The sequence below is a fragment of the Cupressus sempervirens genome, chromosome 5 (assembly GCF_028749045.1).
Source record: "Cupressus sempervirens isolate cs-2001-9-10 chromosome 5, ASM2874904v1, whole genome shotgun sequence".
Classification (NCBI taxonomy): Eukaryota; Viridiplantae; Streptophyta; class Pinopsida; order Cupressales; family Cupressaceae; genus Cupressus; species Cupressus sempervirens.
In genome coordinates this window covers 60,276,005-60,299,688 of record NC_143122.1, presented here as the reverse complement: position 1 = coordinate 60,299,688, position 23,684 = coordinate 60,276,005, and the positions used below count along the sequence as shown (strand labels likewise).

At 33.5% G+C, this 23,684-nt stretch overlaps 1 pseudogene; it reads left to right on the top strand.

Annotated features, from left to right (window-relative positions):
- Positions 1-1,455: 1,455 nt before the first annotated feature.
- LOC149554543 (protein neprosin-like) lies at positions 1,456-23,446 on the top strand (annotated as a pseudogene).
- Positions 23,447-23,684: the final 238 nt, after the last annotated feature.

Below are 23,684 nucleotides of genomic sequence, written 5' to 3'. Positions count from 1 at the left end.
TTTTCTCTATTTTATTGTTGGCAATAGAAATGAAAATCAATCCTATTGTTAACTTTTATTTTCTATTACCTTGTGCTTTAGGAAGAGATATGACTATAATGGGAAGACTTTTGGAAGTGGATGCTACTCTGAGGGAAGGATTGAATTTTTTTAATAAAGGTAGACCAGCATAAAGAAAATATATTAGATCAATAATGAACAATTCACAAAAAATATGATACTAGAATTTTGTATTGAATGGGAAACCCTCAAAATCATATAGGTTTTTAGCATGGAAAAAATCACTTTGAAACCTTCCATTTTTATTGAACACCAACTCTTCATTACAATGTTTAGTAGCTTCAACTGCTATGTGATATACAACTCCTTTCTTTCTCCTTTTACAATACATAGTTTGTCAAATTACATACATATACAAATACATGTTTCAGACTTCATGCATATATAGTCTTTCAATACAACTCCTTTCCTCCTATACAAAAATGAATGTGTATACACTTTTAGTCTCCAAAAACTTGTTTATTAGATGCATACACACACTCCCTTATATAGGGAGAACAAATTATGTATTTATAAACTTTTTGTAACAATGACAAGAATGATTAGTGTTGATAGATACTATATCTAGATGCAACCTTTCTTCTTCTCTTTTGAACCATTTATCATTAATATAAATATAAGGTTTCATTGAGAAAAACAAAAAGAATTTGATTAGAATAATATAGAGTGAAAAAATGTTTCATACATTACAAATATTCTAACTATTAAGAATCTCCAAATGGCATGGTTTTTTGTTTGCATAAATTATGGAGATCAAAAAGAGAAAGGGAAAGAAACTCAGGTGATGTACAATTGTCCTAAAAGTTCTATGCATATGTTTCTTAGAGTAGATATTAAGTTTGGAGTATTGCATATGTTCTAGGGTTTCTTGTTGTAATATAACCATTTCTATGTAAGGTGCTTTTGGAATAAAGATCTTATGTAATATGATAGGTGATGGTATTTCAATGTTATGAGGGCCCAAAAGTAATACCTCTTTATCAATTTCATGAAATAAGGATTAGTTGGCTATTCACATGGATACCAAGAGGCCAAGGAAAGAGATGGAAAGTTGTCAAAGTGGGGAAGACATAGGAAGCCATGTGGAAAATGAAAATGAATTTTTTAAAAATAGATGTCAATGGTAAACAAGGCCTAGAATTCTTTGCTTTGGTGAAAAATATTCAAGCATTGAAGAAGTTGATGAATCCTATTCAAAATAGAGGTAATTGTACCAATTTTATTCATGGTAAGTCACCCTGGAAGCATGTGTTATAGTGGGACCTCAGTAATTATGGAGGTAGCCTTTATTAAAGTAGCACCCACAAAGAGATGATGTGCTTGGAAGGCCTTCTCATTTTGGTATTTTCTACATTTTTTGTTGATGATGGAAAGAAAGGATGTAGGAAATAGTCTATGATTCACAAGCATTTAAGAAAAATAAACAAAACTACCATCAAAAGCATATAGGTGATGTGCTCAAGTTATTCATACAGTTTTGTGTAACCAAATGTAATTATTATTTTTCTTTGGTGAAGTGCACCAAGAATAAAATAGTGTGATGGTTATTAATCAATTAATTTCATCTATAATAGAGTCCAAATGGAGACATCATATACTACATTGACCTTCAAAAACAACTTACATTTGATCACCCACTACTTAAGAACTATAAGATTAAGGTAAGAAAAGTTCATATTAACATGGACTAAATGCCATGAATGACTTTGGCTTTTAAATTGAATTGAATATGTTTGATCATAGAACTTTTACTTCTATGCAAGATCTGCCAGAGAGGCCTTTCTAGATTTCCTGGAATGGTGAATGTAATAAGTTGTAGTCATTTCCATGCTACCTAGACATGGCACCTTAGTGGGTATTGTCTAGAAGAAACAATTCCAATGAGAAGAACAACTAAAGAAGATCTCATGAGAGTTAAATCTCCTTATAAATATGGAAGAAAATTACATGTGTCTCAAATATTTTCTTAGGAGCCTGATATTATTAATGATGGAAATTATGAGGTACTTATTCAAATGTTTTTTCATGATTAAGAGTTGGGTGGCTTAAACATCATTAAGGCTTGATTCTTAGGCTAAAAGTTTCAAGCTTAAGAGTTGGTAGCTTAGTAAGTTTCAAACTTAAGAGTTGGTGGCTTAAACATCATCAAGGCATCATTAAGGCTTGATGACTAAAAGTTCCAAGCTTAAATTTTTTCTTAGTGTGTTATTATTTAAGGATAGTCTATAAGAATGGGTCTCTTAAATTTTAAGATAAACAAAAATCAACTACTTGGATTTCCATGGATCTCTAGTTTCCCTAAGGCCCCATTTGGTTACGGGAAATACGAGGGGCAGAATAAGGTTTTGATAACAAAAACTTGGTTATGTAGCAAAATGGGGGCATTCGATTCACCAAACGTAGAACCTGATTATTAGTTTTTTCTTCTAATTTTGGAGCAAAAATGGAAGAATTTTCTTCCAAGAAATAGATGGAATTCAAAATGAAAACCTAATTATGGATTTTTATCAAGGCATTTTAATCAAACTTTTGGGTCTGCAAAATCCATATTAGGGTTTTGGAAGATGATAGAGGCATTTGGGAAGGTGAACCCGTGAACCATTTTTCCTCCTGCGACTTGGGTTTCTAGTGTTCTTGGGCAAGGTTGGGGTTTCTATGGACAACAAAAAGTTTGGAGTTTTGGAGGTTTCTATGGACATCAGCAACTTTGGAGATTTGGGGGTTTCCATGGATGCTGGCGAGTTTGGAGTTTTTGGGCCATTGTTCTCTACTTTGGCTAATGGTTGTGGGGTTTTTTGGATTTCAATGATAGCTGTGGGGTTTCTTCTCCCACCAATCTCTATGCGCATGGTTCTATTCTCCCATCCATCTTTGCATTTTGGGTTTTTTCTTTACATAGATATATCATAGTTTTTTGCCAGTTTTCTTAGTAAAATAGTCAATATATGCTTAGCAATGACTTCCAGTATGTGCTCATGTCATTACCTCTGATTATCTAATTACATAGTTTATATCATGGTTCTATTTCTATTTGTTATCTGCTTAGCAAAATAGCCAATATATGTTGTAACAATTTGTTTCAAATCTATTTAGTAAAATAGACAATATGTGCTCACTAATGAGTTCTAGTATAATATTGTGAGAGATCAATGCAATATCATTAATCAAAGTGAATTATGCCAATAAAATGAACAACTAAACTATGGATATATCAAGTATGTATAGCTCCATGCAAAACCATTCAACGTAGGAAACTCATAAATTGGAATTACTTCAAATGTCAATCACATCAATGCCAATGAAATGAACAAGTAAACTATGTAATAATTTCTTGCCAATAATGAGTTCCATTATAGTGCTGTGAGAGGTCAATGCAATACTATTAAATAGAGCCAAGTCATAAAATCTATATGGATCAACTATGTATAGATCAATGTCAATCTTAGCTCTAATCTATACATAGTTCATGCACATAGTTTATGAGGTCATAAACTATGTATAGATCATTGCAATTCCATTAAACATAGCCAAGTCATAAACTATGTATAGATTATTGCAATCTCATTAAACATAACCTACTCATAAACAATGTATGGATGTACCTAACTAAAGCATTTATGCACATGAATCTATTCACATGTTTCGGTTTTGCATTGTTAAAGGGTGGATACTAAATCCAGCCTATATTTATGTGGTATACATGGCAGATCAATGACAATCATAGATTTTATCTATACATAGTTGACCTATACATAGTTTATAATAGTTCTATTTCTATTGTGATTTGCTATCTGGATTTGATTGTGTGACCAATTTTTTACATCAACGTTTTGGATCACACTCTGTGATCCATCATCAGGATGCATACAATAGAAGAGAAGGATCATTCTCTTCTATTGTATGCATCTTGATGATGGATCACAGAGTGTGATCCGAAATGTTGATGTAAAAAATTGCTCACACAATCAAATCCAGATAGCAAATCACAACATTGATGGATTGTGGAAATCTGATAGCTCTTATAGTTCTATTTCTATATGCTATCTACTTGGCAAAACAATCAATATATGTTGTAACAGTTTGTTTCAAATTTGCTTAAGAAAATAGTAAATATGTGCTCAGTAATAAGATCAATGCAAATCATGCCAATGAAATGAGAAACTAAACTATGTATACATCAATTATACATAGTTTATGAGGTCATAAACTATGCATACATAAATGCAGAAAGAAACCCTATTCCCACATGCCAACAATGCTCATTTTCATCTTCTAAAAGATGAGCCTTAGTTTCGGCAGACCCAATGGTTTATTAAAACACATTCATAAAAACTCAAATTCATACATACATACATACATGTGTGTGTACAGTAATACATACATATATGTGCTTGTGTACATATAAACAAATGGAATCAGTATTATGCTTTCATTGGTAGATAGATTACATGAAGTAGAATGACAGGTTATTGCAATTTGTTCATTATGGGCTTATGATCCTCAGTAGTTGGTACTCCTTGTTGTATTTGAATAAATAATTGACTTCTTGATCCAATGAGGCTAGAGAATAATCATGTTGTCTCTCATTATCAGTGTTACTCCTTGCTACATTCCATTTAAATTTAAAGAGTAGTAACTTTAAATTTTAATCATATGATTACGTTAAATTGAAATATGTTTAGCTATTTAATATGTTAGCCTTGTTCCATTATGATATATTACAAATTGACATTTAAAGTTTATCACCTTCAAATTTAAATGAAATACCAAAAGGAGTACACAATGGCATATATTGAGCTCATGATGAGCATGGGTGGATTTGATCATGTGAACCAGATGTGTTCTCTGTTTAGTTTGAGTGATATAGATGGATCCCTCACTGCGAGCAACAAATCTTCTTCTTCAAAGAAGAAAATGTGGACAAAACTGATGGAGCACAAGTTTTTAGACTTGCTCCTTGAAAAATTTCATCTCTGACGAAAAGGTGAAGGTGGTTTTAAAAAAGAGGCCCAGACTACCATAGAAAGGGCATTCAATGCAGGGATGAACTTGAATCTATCACAAGATCATTTTAAGAATAAGCTAAAAACATGAAAAGTAGGATATAGAGAAATGAAGGACTTGAAAAATATAAGTGGGTTAGCTTGGAATGAAGAAACTCAAATTGTGGATGCCAAGGATTCTATGTGCAATGATCTTTTGAAGGTAGGATGATCTTTGTACTCTTTTGACTTAGGGTAAAGGCACAAACTTGTGTCACCCTCTTGTAAAGGAAAAGGCTAACAAAAGTATAATTGTTCATCTTCAATGAAATAAAATCGGTATTATTATTTTAGATTTGAAGATGAAGTAATGAAACCTATAGAAATGGATGAAGTTTAGGATTATAATTTTTAATAATTATTTGGAATAAGAATTGATATATTTTCCTAATTTTTATAGATATTTTTGTTGTTGTTGAAAAACATTGAAAATTAGGGATCTATTTCCCACCACAAAACTATATGGAAATAAACTTCCCTTTGATCTCAGACTATGTTATAGATAACATATATAGCTAGAAAAATTAAAAATTAAAATGAGCTTTAGACCTATATTTTCTCTTTTATAATGATTCAACTTTAAACTCATCTAAAATTGATAGTTTTAATCTCCCACCACATTTTTCAAAACAAATCTATTCTAACTAGGAGAAAAACTAGACATTCTTGAAGAGGACTCTCTTCTCTAGAACATCATATAATTTTTAGTTTTTTTTGAAATGATTTAATATTTTTTCTTTCTCAAAATTGACATCTTTTCAAGTGTTAAAATACATGTTTGTAGAAATTTTAAAATATAATGTAGTATATCTAATTAAAACACTATAAAATCTATATGAGAATATTCTTGACTCTGAGCTCTATAAAATAGTGTTAATATGTTATTAAAAAATATACTAAAAATTAGTAAGAGTTATTGACATGCAACTTTTATAAAATAATTTTATTTTTTTAGTAATCGGATAAAAACTAGTATATAACATTCATTTAATAGGTATTTCCAATTGGAAAAGTGTGAGACCATATATAACTTAGCTAGAATGAATTTATCTAAATCATATGTTTGAAAAAAATTAATTTTTAGATAGAAATACTCAAATTCAATTGTTCTAATAAGTTAGCCTGAAAGGTGACACAACTTTTTACTTTTACCCTGAAGAAATTTTCCCTTCTTATTTTATTAATGAAAAATTAACAACATAATCCATCTATTAATGCTTACATGTAGAGGAGAGAATTAAAAAATGCAAAAATGTATAAGAGGTTACCTTTCCAATATTTCAATGAGTTGGTTGTAATTGTTGGCAATGACATTGTTGAAGGGTTTGCAGCTACAATGCCCCTTGATGCTAAAGAAGGGCACCCTATGAATGATGTATTCCACATACTTGATGAGTACGATACCAATTGTGGTACACCTCTTAACACCCAACCAGATTTTGATTAAGAGTTATATCATTCCAAACTATTGAGTGCAAGTGGTAGAGGGACTCCTCCACCATCATCATCAAGGAGGGGAAAGAGGAAGAAGACAACTCTGGTTGCATCATTGAATGTGATATGCAAAACTATGAAGGAATTGAAAGATGGCCTCGGCAAGCCTCAGATTGTAAAAGTGAATAAATCTTAAGAGGATAATGTTTTGATTGCCACATATACCACTCTCAAAGTTATCCCTGAACTGAGTCAAGCAGTTTTCCTAAAAGCACATGATACCTTTGTGCTTCAACATGAAAGAGCCAAAGGGTATTTGATGATGGATGAGGTGGAGAGAGTGGACTGGATTGCAATGACATTTGGTAAGATTTAGCTATTTCAACTACTGACTGGATTATAATGACATATGCTACATGATTCCTCTATTCAATGGTTTTCCATTGATCTCTGATAGCACTAAACTGGAACTATATTGATCTCACGACACTATATTGGAACTTATTATTGAGCACATTTTGATTATTTAATTGGCATTGGTATGACTGGCATATGAAGTAATTCTCATTTATGAGTTGGCTATGTTTAATTATTTTGCATGGATCAGTTTATGAGTTGCCTCTGTTTAATGTTTGGGATTGATCAATACATAGTTTAGTTCATTTTATTGGCATGATTAGTATTGATCACTACATAGTTTTGTTGTTCATTTCATTGGCATGATTAGCAATGATCAATACATAGTTTAGTTGTTTATTTTATCGCCATTAGATCTCTCATAGCACTATATTGGAACTCATTATTGAGCACATTTTGACTATTTTTCTAAGTAGACTAGCAAGAAACTATTACATAGTTCAATTGTTCATTTCATTGACATTGGTATGATTAGCATCTAAAGTAATTCCATTTTATGAGTTTCCTATGTTAAATGGTTTTGTATGGATCTATACATGATATATCCATAGTTTAGTTGTTCAAACTATTACAACATATATTGACATTTTTGCTAAGCAAATAGCAGATAGAAATATAACCATGCTAAACTATGTCTAGGTCAGCTATGTATAGATAAAAGTCATGATTTCCATTGATCCATACATATTTTACCTCTTGGCTTTATTTAATGGTATTGCATTGATCTCTCACATGACTAAAATTGAACTAATTACTGGCAAGAAACTATTACACAGTTTAGTTGTTCATGGCATTGGAATTGGCATGATTGGCATCTGAAGTAATTCTAGTTAATGAGTTTCTATGTTTAATGGTTTTATATGGATCTATACATACTTGATATATCCATAGTTTAGTTGTTCATTTCATTGGCATGATTGGATTTGATCAATACATAGTTTAGCTATTCATTTCATTGGCATGGCATGATCGGCATTGATGAATACATAGTTTAGTTGTTCATTTCATTGGCATTAGTATGATTGCCATCTAAAGTAATTCTAGTTTATGAGTTTCCTATGTTGAATGGTTTTGCATGGATCTATACATACTTGATATATCCATAGTTTAGGTGTTCATTTCATTGGCATAATTCACTTTGATTCATGGTATTGCATTGATCTCTCACAACATTATACTAGAATTCATTAGTGAGCACATATTGACTATTTTGTTAAACAAATTCTAAACAAATTGTTACAACATATATTGGTTGTTTTGCTAAATAGATTCAAAACAAATGGTTACAACATATATTGACTGTTTTGCTAAGCAAATAGAAGATAGAAATAAAAACACGATGAACTATGTATAGGTCAGCTATGTATAGATAAAAGCTATGATTGCCATTGATCTGTCATGTGTACTACATAAATATAGAATGAACATTCATATGTAGTTTATGATTTGGCTGCATTTAATGGTATTGCATTGATCTCTACATAGTTTATGACCTCATAAGTATGTTGAATGGTTTTGCATGGATCTATACATACTTGATAAATCCATAGTTTAGTTGTTCATTTCATTGGCATGATTCGCTTTGATTAATGGTATTGCATTGATCTCTCACAACACTATATAGGAAATCATTAGTGAGCACATATTGACTATTTTGCTAAGTAGATTCTAAACAAACTGTTACAACATATATTGACTATTTTTCTAAACAGATTTGAAACAAATAGTTATAGCATATATTGATTGTTTTGCTAAGAAGATAGCAGATAGAAATAGAACCATGATAAAATATGTATAGATAAAAGCCATGATTGTCATTGATCGGTCATGTATACTACATAAATATAGGATGGACATCCAAACATAGTTTATGGACATCCATACATAGTTAATGAGTTGGTTGTATTTAATGGTATTGTATTGATCTCTACATATTTTATGACCTCATAGGTATGTTGAATGGTTCTGCATGGATCTATACATACTTGATATATCCACAGTTTAGTTGTTCATTTCATTGGCATGATTTCTATTGGTTAATGGTATTGCATTGATCTCTCATAGCACTATACTAGAACTCATTAGTGAGCACATATTGACTATTTTGCTAAATAGATTCTAAACAAACTATTACAACACATATTGGCTATTTTGCTAAACAGATTCAAAACAAACAAATACAACATATATTGATTGTTTTGCTAAGCAAATAGTAGATAGAAATAGAACCATGATAAACTATGTATAGGTCAACTATGTATAGATAAAAGCCATGATGTAATGCCCCACCCAGAGATCCTTGGAAACAAGGATGAAAAACACGCCAGAACAATTTTTTTTTTAAAACAAGTGTAAGTGGACACGATACAACCTACACAAACCAAAAGATCGCAACGGAAGACTGAAAGACAACCAAGCACCAATGGATCTCCAAACGCCACTACCAACTAGAACACAACCATGAAAACCACAAAGACCTACCAAGTCGAAAGACATAAGCTGAATCTTGGAAACTGGCTAAGTCTGAAATCCTGAAGCCCTGAAATTTGGCTAAGTCTGAATTTCTGAAGCCCTGATTTTTCCTAGAATCTAAACCTTAGCTTGCAGAGGTCTGAAACCCATCTCAAATGAATCGTCACATATATTAAAATATATCTTAAGTATAAGGAATTAAATATACGTCAACTTATACTTAAAACACTACAAAAAGTGCCCGTTGTTGGCACGCGCAGGTTTTAACCAAAGGGTGTGTGACACTTTTTACTAAGGGAGGGTGACACTTCTCCCTTAGTGCGTGCGACACTTCTCAAGAAGGCGTGCGATACTGAAAAAGTATCGCGCGACACTTCTCATGAAGCCGTGCAACACTCTTCCAGTGTCATACGATACTTCTCTAGTAATGTGTGCAATACTTTACAGTATCGTATGACATTCTTTCTATGGGCGTGCGATACTTTAACAGTGTCGCACAATGCTGAACAAATTTCGCCCATACAAAATAAAAACACTTAAGGAAACTCGAAAAAGGCCAAACACACAGAAAAAGCTCCACACCGGGGAGTATCGGATCCACATTCTGAGGCAAGAGCACTCAAACAATAACAGAGTAATTGAAAGATAAAACACTAGAATCTAACCATCTACCAAATAGAGAAGGGAAAAGTACAGAAAGGAAACATCACATTCAACTGAAAGAAACATCGCAATAACCTAGTTAACATTGCAATGAACAAAATAACCAAGTACGCGGTTCCTCCCAACCGTCAATGGCATCATAGGACCATCATGGGCCCTAGCCATCCCCCACGCATAACATCCCAACCAACCAATCAAATCATTGGTGTTGTCGTAATAGGGACGTCACTACTAAACATGCTACAATGTAAGTAAATAAAATCTAACATGCTAGTAGTAAGCATAAGATAAAACTGTAATCAAATAACATCATCTACTACACGCTAATCATCATAATGAGGAATGCGTTAAAACTAACATCATCTAAACATGATAACATCATAATGAGAGCATAAATCACAAAAAGCATACTCTATATACCGAAGTACCAAGTGACACATCCAGCTACAGTCGTACTAGGACAATAGACCATCTTTGTACACTGGTCCCTAGCAGTGGTGAAGGTAGCTACACCTCCCAACCACGTGGCACCCGTAGGTCCACACCCGTCATGTTGATGGAGATAATGATCCAACCACACACACACAAAATGCCAACCATGGCTAACACACACACCAAGTAGTATGATGACTGAATCCAAGACAAAGACAATGCATAAACTACAGGTCCTAGTCAGACACCTCAATGGGCTACTACGTAGGGACTGACATCATGGAGAGTCGCTTGGCATCGACAAGCCCAAGCTTGGATCATGCATTTCAACTCCTCAACGGAGGGCCCTGCATATACTTTTTACTATCTTAAATTTTATTACCACCCAATATTTTATTTAATTATCACTTACTTAAAACTTCCTTTGCCAACCCTATGGGACTAAGGTCACCAGGCTGCGAGATAGAAGCCCCCTCCATATGCTACCCTACCCTACCCATGCTCATCTAGCGATGAGTGCTTGTAGGCATGCAAACTCCCAACCCAACCCCAATGATCACAACTTCTGGAAGTACCACGAAAGATCGAGCCCCGCAGGTCACCCGACAATATACATGTGTGTGGCGCACCACCATCACAGAGATCATACACAAGGACACGATGAGAATGCAAACAAAAGTCAATCGATCGAAAACATAATCGAGATGACAGGTGCTACACGCATCCCAATGCAAAAAAAGATGCAAAAGTGTTATGACTGGTATCCAAACGGATCATCTAGGTCCACGAACAACAATGTGCTGAGAAAACTCGATAAAACAGGGTGGCACGCAAAACAAGATAAAAATATCAAATTTTGAAAAAAATTCAAAATTAAAACCCATTTGGCCTTTTGGTTTAAAAATCCCAAAAATCCAAAAATAATTGAAAATGGACACCGTATGCAAAAACGGTCAGCATAACGGCCCAAAAACCCAAACCCCCATTTCAAAAACAAGTAAAACGTTCATACCCGACCAACCGGGCAGAACTAGCACACATAAACGGAGGGGAACACTAGTTCACAACCTCCTACCATAATGCTACAAGAAACAGAAGCAAAAACAGAGCAAAAACATTAAAACGGGAAGGCCCTACTTGACAGCAAAAAAGGGCCAAAACTGAAACCCATAGAATAAAATAAATACTTTGTCGAAACTGCTGAAACTGGCAGCAAAGCAAGAACTCCTCGAGCTGAATCCAACGAGACCAACCTCGCAAAGATCCCACACTCACAACTCCCACAATGAGCGAAACAATAATCCTTCAAAAGAGGATTTCCAAATTTGCTCTCCAAATTCAATTTTCCAAAAGTGAGAAGTGAATAATGAATTCGCTTTTCTAATATTTATTCATTTTGAGTGAATAGTTGATTATGGAAAATAGCTGGCTGGAGTAGTTAAACTTTGAATTGACCCAAACGAAGACAGGTTATTATTCGCAATGGGATTTCACCTAAGGCAAAGCTGCCAGAAATTAAATTTGAAAAGATTAAAATCCAAAAACATAGAAAAACACTTAACACTTTCGTGACAAATGTGAACTTCTAAATGCATAGACACACTTACTAGTCTAATCACATAAAGAAAATGAGTTCGGATTTACTAATCACTGAAAGGTTTTGATCTAAACAATAACAATAAGGGTACGTCGACCATATAGGAACTACATGGGTAAATATGAATAGTTGAATCACTAACTCCATGTGCCACTGCCAGTGATATAATTCTTGCACACTAAAATACACGATCAATTGCAATGGCAAATAATATCATAGCCGAAGCAACATGTATTAAAATACCTATTTAATCCATTTACATCACTCACATTCGCAGAAAGCGTAAAGATACAAGAATGAAGTAAATAACCATAGCATAGAATCCATCTCATAACATAGTCAACAAATAGGTCCAATACATCATATAACCAGATAATCAGTTATCATAGATCTATTGTCATCTCAAAATAGCATCAACATGCAAATATGATAAACTGAACATCATAGCAACAAAGCATCTATGGTACGGAAATCAAAATATAACATTCGACCCTCGAGTCATCTCAAAGTACAAATATAAAAAAGAGTAACAAGTATCTCTCAAAAAAAAAATAGACAAGGTATAGACTGTAAACATGAGAGGCACTACACATGATTGCCATTGATATATACATATTTGATCCATACATAGTTTACCACTTGGCTTTATTTAATGGTATTTCATTGATCTCTCACAACACTATACTAGAACTTATTACTGAGTACATTTTGAATATTTCATTAGCTTTGGTATGATTGGAATATGAAGTAATTCTATTTTATGAGTTGCCTTTGCTATGATTGGCATATGAAGTAATTCTTTTTTATGATTGGCACTATGATATATATAGGTAATCAGAGGTAATCACATGAGCCAATGCTGGAACTCATTATTGAGCACATATTGACTATGTATAGATAACAACCATGATTTTCATTGATCTATACATAGTTTATAACTTAGCTCTATTTAATGGTATTGCATTGATCTCTCACAACACTAAACTGGAACTAGTTACATGATCTATGCATAGTTTAGTTGTTCATTTCATTGGCATGATTGGTATTGGTCAATACATAGTTTAGTCATTCATCTCAATGGCATTGGCATGATTTTCATCTAAATTAATTCCAATTTTTGACTTGGCACTATTTAGTGGTATTGCATTGATGTATATATGTACACAAACATGTATGTATGTGTGTATGTGTGTATTTAGGTATGTATGTGTGTATGTATGTACACACATGTATGTATGTATGTGCTTTTGTATGTATGTATGTATGTATGTGCATATGTATGTATACACATGCATGTACGCATGTATACATACTTGATCTATGCATAGTTTAGTTGTCCATTTCATTGGAATGATTGGCATAGGTCAATATGCAGTTTAGTTATTCATTTCATTGGAATTCACATGATTAGCATGCAAAGTAATTCTAGATGGTTAGTTGGCTTTGTTTAATGGTATTACATTGATCTCTCACAACACTATACTAGAACTCATTACTAAGCACATTTTTACTATTTTTCTAAGCATACTTTATGTATACATACTTGATCTATACATAGTTTATGATCTCGTAAATGTTTGGTATAGTTATTCATTACATTATTAATTAGAGCTATAATTGAACCATACATACATGGAATACACAAGGAGTGGCAAATGATGAATGCTAAATTGTACAACTGGAGAGCACATGCTAATAGAAATATGATTTGGTAGATGATTATATAGTTCATGATTTTGTCCTATGTTATATCTATAGTCCTAATTTGCTTGCATATATTTTCATTTCTTGTCTTTTTGTCCCTATTTGATTTCCTATGTATGTTCTCAATGACAATATTGAGGATTTCTGGTAGATGATTGTACAGTTCATTATTCTATCCCATGTTATATGTATATTCCTAATTTTCTTGGATATTTATTTAATGTCTTGTCCTTTTTCCATAATTTGGTTTCCTATGTATGTGCTTCCTAACAAGATTTTCAATGGTATTGACAAAGTGTCTTTCTTTTGTATTTTTTTATTGCTCCTGATTTCCTAATATTGTAAGACCACACATGCTAATAAAAAATGAGCTATCTGATGATTGTTTACTCTGCATGTTTGTAAATGATCAATATTTCTAATGCTACTCCTTGGTGTATTCCATTAAAAATTAATCAGGTTTTAATTTTTCAAGCATGTTTAATTTGTAAATGCAAGATTGACCATCTAACAATATAGACATTAATGGGAAGATTGAGCAGCATGAGAGGGTTGCTCGCCAAATTTGGGGCATAAGGGTATAGAGTGTGGATTTCCCAGTGTTTTCTTATTTAACGGTGTGTTTTCACACCACCATTCAGATCATGAATATTATTCTTTCTCATTATTTCATGGATATTGTTTTTCTATCTTCTATCTTATGCTACATATGTAACATTGAATTATTGATCACATACCTAATTTAAACATATTTGGATCATATTTATAATTTGAACATATTTTGATGACATTTTTATTTGAATATTGGTATCTATTTGATCTATACATAGTTTATATATGTAGGATTGACCATCTAACAATATAGACAATAATGGGAAGAATGAGCAACATGAGAGGGTTGCTCGCTGAGTGTGGGGCATAATGGTATAGAGCATGGATTTTCTAGTGTTCTCATATTTAATAGCTAAGTCACAAGGTTCAAGTTCGAGTTCGAGTTTGATAATCATGAAGTTCAGATGAAGTTTGACAAGGCAAAAAGATTGAAAACAATTTGATGATAAATTCATCTTATATAATTTTCCAAAAATATATAAATATATATGATCACAATTCCCAACTATGGGACAATTTATAACTTTGTACAAATAATTGTATGTATGATCATTTTTTACTTTTATTTGCTAATAAATAGAATTAAAATAAATAAAAAATCATCATTTTATTTATTCTTTACTAGCAAAATAAAACTGTGAATATTCAAGAATTAAAAATAATAATAATTTAGTCTAATTATAAATAAATTAGTAATCATAAATATTAAATTAAATATTAATACTTTACTCATTATAATACTTGTGTTTCACTAATAAAATAAGATTATAAAAATTAATTTCAAATTCCAATTCCAATTCGAAAATGAACAACCAAATGCAACAAAAAGCTATTCACAGTCATATTTCATTCTAATTCCAATTTCTAAATTGGCAACCAAACACAAAATATGGATTTGTATATTCATCTTCTGTGTCAACCAAATGGTCCAGCTATCTTCCTAAAACACATAACCAGGTTTTTGAAAACTTGGTTATGAGATAACTTGGTTATGAGACAAATTCATCTTCCCCAACCAAGTGGGGCCTAAGGGCCCATTTGACAATGGCAATACAAGTGGAATAGGCATATGTATATTCTTAAAGTACAAGTAGAATAGGCATATGTATATTCTTAAAGTTTTGAATTCTTTTTGTGGATGCACCAAATTAGAATTGGACTAGGAATAAAATTGGAATACATATTCCAATTTTGGCCCAAAAATGAGGATTTGTTATTCCACCTAAATAGGTGGAATAGGAATACGTATTCCTATTCCTATTTTTTAATTTTAGAAAACATAAATTTTTTAGTCTATGAATTTTGCATTAAATTCTAGGTGAACCAAACAAGAATAGGAATATGTAACCCCTTTTTCTATTCAAGAATAAGTATTCCTATTCCCATTCTTATATTCCCGCAGCAATAGGAATACAAGTGGAATAAGCATATGTATATTCTTAAAGTTTTGAATTCTCTGTTTGGATGCACCAAATCAAAATTGCAATAGGAATAAAATTGGAATTTGTATTCCAATTTTGGCCCCAAAATGAGGATTTGTTATTCCACCTAAATAGGTGAAATAGAAATACATATTCCTATTCCAATTTTTTTAATTTTAGGAAACATAAATTTTTGAGTTTGTGAATTTTGCATCAAATTTTGAGTGAACCAAATAAGAATAGGAATACATAACCCTATTTTTTATTCGAGAATAAGTATTCTAGAATAAGTATTCCTATTCCCATTTTTGTATTCCCATAGCCAAACGGACCCTAAGGGTTTTTAAATTTTTCTTAATGACTTCCAATGAATCCAAGATTTCTTTTATGAACATAACTGCTATCCATTGGTGAACAAATTTGTCTTTACATTAAAGAAAAAGAATGAAAGATTCTATGCCCAAGTTCATAAGACAAATACAATTTTCCAATAGTTGAGGAATTTTCATATTCACAATTCCTCTCTAAATTTTGGTAAGGTTTAGCTCCCTAGCTCCCTTATTAGATTTTCAATCAAAACCACCTTTCACAAGAAGATTACTTTTAACCCGAAAGTAGTAAGGCTTCCCATCTATTCTTGGATAGGGGGAATAATCTAATTAATAATAGTATAATAAAAACAAATGCATATAAAGGAGAGAACAGACAATTTCTCTATTAATCACATTCCAAAAAATAAACAATTTTGATAGATAATCACCACAAGAAAAAAAAATGCAGTAGATGAGGAATCTCAATGATTCAATACTAATTCAATACTAAATCAATAATGAACAAATTCAAAGCATACATCTTTGAACATTCAACTATTTCCTTTCAAAAAGAACAATATTGTTCAAATATGATACTAGAAAGATTTAGAAAAATTGCATAAAACATAATGTTTCAGATAAAATGGTCACTGCATGATATCCATCAAAAGCTGCCAACCCTTATCACTACTGAGTTTCAAACTTAAATAGCAAGCTATTCGAGAATCTCCCTAAAAACCTAATTTTTTGGATACTTAGAAGTAGTTATGAAAACCAACATTAAATAGGGTATGTAGAACTAGAGTTTAACTATTAAAAACCATAACTAAAAATTTTTGCAAGTAATTTAAAACAAAAAACATAAAATATCCATTGATTGGTCAAGCAATTTCTTCCTCCTCCTCATCTTCAACATCTTTGGCATTACCTTCCCCATGCACTAGCTTCCACATCCTAAATGCATTCATGAATTTAGTCATGGTGGTTGTGTTTAGATTCTTGATGCTTTGAAGGTGGTTTTTCCAAATGTCTCTGTCCAGCTTCATTTTGTTCATAGTGTCCAGGTAACTAGGCAGTTGCAGGGTTCAGGTTCTTGACATCACTTCACTTTTGGCCACTTTGGAGAAGTTGAACAATGTGAGATCAATTTTTTCTTTTATAGGTTTCATGCATTCTTTATGTTGCTTGACCATTATCTCTACATCAAAGCCTCCTTCTTTAAGGGGATTAGGCAAAGGTGAACCGATAGACTAGAAATCCCTACTTACCTACTTTAGTAACATCTTGAAATCCCTTTCACATGATTGCATTCTAGAAATTGCAGAAGTATAGTTGGACACTCTCTAGGCTATGTTTTTCCTCAAAACCTGAATTAGACCTGCATCTACATACTGCAATAGGTTCTCTTGGAGGAATTTTTCTAGTCTGATCTCTTCTACTTCCACTAGTTGAGACACCATGGCTGATAGTTTTTCAACTTCTATTTTCCATGTCTTGGATTGAATGCAGGATTCTTCAAGAGAAATCCTTGCTAGGGAAATAACTCATACAAATTCTGCATGAGTTTGGCAACTTGACCCATTACCAAGCTGATCCAATTGGTTACTACAAACATCATCATTTTTCCTTTTTTCAAATCTTCTAATAGCTGCTGATTTTCAAGGGCATTGGAATGAAAGGCAGTTTGTGACTGATTCCCAGGAACTAAGCTTTGTTCCTTCAATGAATTTATGTATTTAGCCATTGCATTATTTTCATCTTTTAGCCTTTTCTTCTCAATTCCATCTTTTTGTAATTGCAACACAATTTGTTTTGTGGATGCGTCTACCCAGTGCTCCTTTATCTCATGATTCATTACCCCTAGATCTATGCATATAACTTCAAAGTTGCTCAAGTCTAATTTTTCAGCTTCCTCTTTATGGTTATAAGTGGCTACTTCGGCAATGCTCCTCCTAGTTGCATTGTCAAAAGTTATCCTAGTAGTGCTTTTGGTTCTTTTGGGTTTGGGATCTTTATTATTGTATTTACTCACAATATCATCAATAGGGAAAGAAACTAGAAATAGACTCATTTTCCTATTCATCGAAGCCACAAGCCAATTAAGAGTGACAACACCCCATTGTGATTCAGCAATGCTCTCTAGAGTAGCTACAGTCTGCACCCTTAGAGGAGATGAACCCACGATCATTTGAACTCTCTAGCTATTATCAATGAGTTCTCCACCTTGATCTTTTTCTTGCTTGCTGTCAACTTGAATAACTTGGTGAGGGCTTGTTGGATTTGACATTTTAGTCTTCCTACTGGAATGAGTTTTCTACGCAAGGGGAGGGCTGTGAACCTTTTTCTTAGAAATTCTTGATGACCTTCTGCTACCTGCAATAGGAAGACCAACATTAGAAATAGAATCAACCTTGACATTAGCATGGGTGCCCTTTTTCAATTTCAACCAAGACTTTGTCTTTTTATTCACATTTGTTATTTTTTCAAGAATATCATCTTCCTCCTTAGAATCCCAATCTATGAAAAGGTTTATAGGTTCAATTTCCTAGGAAGTTGGAATGTTAGTCCCATCCTCCTCTATGTCTGTAATATCTATTCCCAACTTCAATTGAAAAAGGATAATTTGGGAAACAGTAAACCTAGATAACCCTCTTCTTTTCACTTCTAAGTCATCTATACAATCTTCCCAAATATCTTTCATAGTGGCAACATGTGTAATTTTCACTTGAGTGTCAAAAAAGCTATGAATGATTCCTTTGCTATCAAAGCTTAGCCTAGCTTGATAAGTACCAAAACTAAACCAGATCAGAGCTTATACATTTTGCATCTTACATGCTTCCACATGTTAGTTTTCCTAATTTAAGTAGGAAAATGATATCACAAGCTTCTTCGGCTGAGAATTTATTTATCACAAAGATTAATTGTCACACTACTTTTGCCAAGATGAAACAATCAAAGGCAAATCTAGAAAGATGCATAGGTTCTTCATCAAAACCTCCTACTTTCAAATAAGTGAACCTTGGGAATTGAATATGTAGGCTATCGAAAGATTGGACAAGTCTTTGAGATTCAAGTGAAAATCTATGTTGCAAAGAACTTTTCATCTCAAAACATAATTTCCTAAAGAAAACATCATGAACCCTTCTAAAATCATCTAGGACTTCATCTTTATGTAACAAAGGACAATAATTGTATATGGTGATCTATTTAGTCTAGGTTCATGTGGAAAATGTTGCAAATCCTAAGTGGTAGCTAACATGTACATTAAATAAGATGACATGAAGAAATCCTTCTTCAGATTTAGGGTACCTTTCAACTGATCTCTAAGAGAACTTGCAATTAATTCTACCCAATTTAGGAATTGCAAACCTATTAACACGATTTGAATATAGAAGTACATCCAATTTTCAAAAATAAAAAAATTAGGCTAACCACAAATACTATGTAAAAGAACCATTATGTCTTGGACCTGAGCATTCATTAGGCTTTTCTTCAAAATTTTAGGCAACCTCGAACCACCCTTATAGAAAGATTATGTCCAACTTCTTGCTATGAAATTCTTATAATCAATTGCCTTCTTAGAAAATCTAGCTATAGATAAGGTTGGGGTAAGATCAGTAAATTGCTACTCTTCCAGGTGAAACAAGCTAGACACAGTCTCTCTATTGACATCCAACAAAACACTTCCATCTTTCTTCAATATATGGCCTTTAGACACATTGTACATATGTATGCACTCCTAAATTAACTTTGGGCAAGGATAAAATGGAGGGAAAGTGGAAGCCATGAGAAATTTTGTGTCTAACACTTTAGTGGAGAAAGGTTGGGCTAGTCTTTCACACATTCTTTTGAAACCCCTCTAAAATCAACTCCTAGCAAGTCTATATCAGCTATAATGGGGGACATACATTGTAGACTACGAGTGTTTCCAAATATATGCAATGTAGACTTCATGATTTTAGGATCCCTATTTTGAATGCAAAAGAAAGGAAACAACCACAAATATGATTCACCCCATAGGCAAGAGGAAAAATAACCAAAAGATGGAAGGATTACTTGGAAGATGATGATCATTTCAAATGGGAAAAAAGGTTGGTTTTCTCCATTTCTCTCCTATGACTATTTGTTTTGAGCAGAAAAAGAAACTTAATGTCTTTCTTTTTAAACTATAAAACTTTCCTTTAAATGCATTTTGAAAAGGAGGACATGATTATTAATGATGGGGGACACAACCTAAGAACAGAATGGACACAACAGAAAAGGGAAAATTATATTAACTGAGAAAATAAGCTAGTACAATAGTACAGGAAAATAAACTTCAAAACATGCCCTAAGGGCTTACAATAGCATAAATCTGGAGATAATTTCTCCTTTCAGTAGCTCCTCTCAAACTCCACTCCGAACTGCCTTTTACAATGCCAAAAATCTCCTTAAATAGGCTCCGGAGGGTTAAGGACTAGGAGTACATTCTAGAAAGTGCTAGTAGGCACCCACCGACCAAATAGAAGGTTCCGGAAGCTGCAGTAGAAGTCGGTGCAAATCTAGAAGAATCCAGAAACGGTAACCGAACTTTCGGGAGGCATAACTTTTGAACCATAGCTCCGATTGATGAACCGTTTACATTTTTAGAAAGCTCTCAAAGTGCTCTATAGCCCTATGGACAAGCTTTTCTTATCCCCCATTTTTTGACCCTTTTCGAGGTTATTTAATGCCCCTAACCTGACTTTGAAGCATTCTCAGGAGGTCTCTGAAACTCGAAAAACTGCAATAACTTTCAAACCGTGGGGCCTATTGACCTGATTCTTTTTTTGGAATGCTCTAAATCATGATTACATTCATCTGGCCAATTCACACCTTCTAGTTTACCAAAATGATGACCCAATTACATGCTCCTATTTTTTCAATATTTTCAAACACACTGATAGTGGAACTGTGAGAGTTGGAACCTTTATTTGACCCAAATGGGTATCCAAAAATGAAAACACATGAAACAGAAACTAAGTCTAAGTACATTTTTTTGGGTGACACAGGATTGCCCTTATACCTATGGATGCTCCTGCATCGATTAATTGTGTAGAGGATGGAAGTAATTTTTGGCATGCTGTGAAGGAAAGACGACAGGGCAGAATGGGTATTGGCATTAAATCAGGATGCAAGCACTTTAAATGATTACTCCTTTCTACATGTGCCAAATATTTGCTTTCACACACTTAAATCAAAACTTTGGCATGATTATTAATGACAATTTTACTTGATCATTGATTACCTGTACTCACTTTTCAAGTCATGATGTGACCTACAACCATGTTAATCATGACGAGGCAACCAATTGTTGTGTGTCTCATGTGCCACGTGTGTGTGTAGCATGTCAAGTGGGTCCTCTAAGGAAAGTTGCTTTGAGGAACGAAAGAAACATTGAACCCATGAACTAGTTCCTTTGGTACAAGAGGTTCAATGCAGCTTAACACTCTTTGAACATGGTGCGAAGGGTACAAAAGGTTCATGGAGTGCAAGAAAACTTGTCTATTATACCAAGACACCTTCCGAACCGCAACAAGATGATGTTTTGAAATAAAAGGCTTTCAGTTAAAGCTGGCTATAAGGGAGGACTTGGTCAACAATTTAGCTTGAGGGGGAAGGTTGGTCAAAAACAAAGTTGAATGGATATGAAAATATCAATATGACTTCATTTTCAAATTTGACACTTGACAGAACCAATGGTTCAAACTGAAAACGTGAAAACAAGAGTGAACCAAAAATAACGAGTAAAAAAATGGCGACTTTGAAAAACATGAACTAACACTGCCTTGGACCGGAGATGAAATATAGTCATACATAAGCATGGAAGTCCCATGAATTTCTTGGTGTTAATTCTTGACTAAACTATAGTGGCAGTGGGTTTCTCTGGTCTAACAGTTTTTGGTGATTGCAGCATGCAGCAGGCTATGTTAAAGGCGATGAATACTATGGTACTACAAAGGCCAGTTTAAATGTGTGGTCACCAATGATTGGAGCTGTGGACATTGAGTTTAGCTTATCTCAGATTTGGATTTATGGAGAAGATGGTAGTGGAGATCTCAACACCATTAAAGCAGGCTGGCATGTAGGTTTTTTGTCATTATTCAGCTCCACCTGGTTTAGGAAAGGAATTCATTGTTAAGAGCTCACATTGTGATTGTTTTAAACAGGTCTTCCCCTATCTTTATAATGACAGCAGGCCTAGATTACTCACTTATTGGACGGTTGGTATTATAAGTTAGCATACAATTGTGATCTTTATGAAATGTCTCGGGTGGTTTAGAGTCTCACATGTTCACAATTAATGGAACTACATTATGCAGACTGACAATTACGGGAAAACTGGCTGCTACAATCTTGTATGTTCTGGCTTTGCACAAACCAGCAACGAGTTTGCAATTGGTGCTGCTATGTCGCCTGTTTCTGAGTTGTCTGGCGCACAATATGAGCAATGTTTGTCAAAGATATTGGTATTTTCATTTAGTCATTGATAAGTCACAAGAAAGGGAGAAAAAGATACATATCCAGCGTTAGCCCTTAGGGTTATATTTTAATATCAGAGTGTTTGAATGTTGATTTGAGGTGCAAATCTGGTTTTGTGTCAAGCTATGATCAGTTCATGCCTTGAGTTGTCATTACCATGGATATATTGAGTGGTCCATAGAGCCTGTCTTTTTATGTAATGTCATATGAGTGTAAATTTTCAGTCCATATTAGATTTTTTCGTTTGGGTTTGTGCATAATATGAACACTCTGTCTGTTATATATAGAATATACTTGTATTGAATCTTACTCCTATATGGGGAACTTCTTGTTCCTACATCTAAAATCCTCCTCCCACTTGATGTTTTCTTTTCTAACATGAACATATCAAACTCTTGGGAAGATCCTAATGCGGGAAACTGGTGGCTGGAGTATGGAGAGAGCATATTGGTGGGGTACTGGCCTTGTGAACTTTTCAGTCATCTTTCAGATCATGCAAATCGGATACAATGGGGAGGCGAGGTGTACAATTCAAAGCCAGGAGGAAACCATACTTCCACTGAAATGGGAAGTGGTCACTTTGCAGAAGAGGAAGCTCATAGAGCAAGTTATGTTTGGGATATAGAGCTTGTGGATGCTGATAACAGCTTGAGACCCGTTGATGCCATGTTCACTTCAGCAGAAAACCCCAACTGTTACAATATAGAGAGTAACTATAACAGTGTTTTGGATACCCATTTCTATTTTGGTGGACCAGGGAGAAACTCAGAGTGTCCTTAGTAAACCTTGACGTCTTCTCTTAATAATATTAATTTCTCCATGTAATAAAAATATAAAATAATTATCACCTTATCGATATTAATTACCATAATCTCACTGCAATTTTTCTTCTATCATACAAATCTGAAAGAAGCTCAACTCAGCCAAACAATATAGGAAACGCAATTAAAGATCATATGCATTAAGAATATAAGTGAGAGACACAAAATCTATCGTATATCCTTGCATAGGTGCAAGG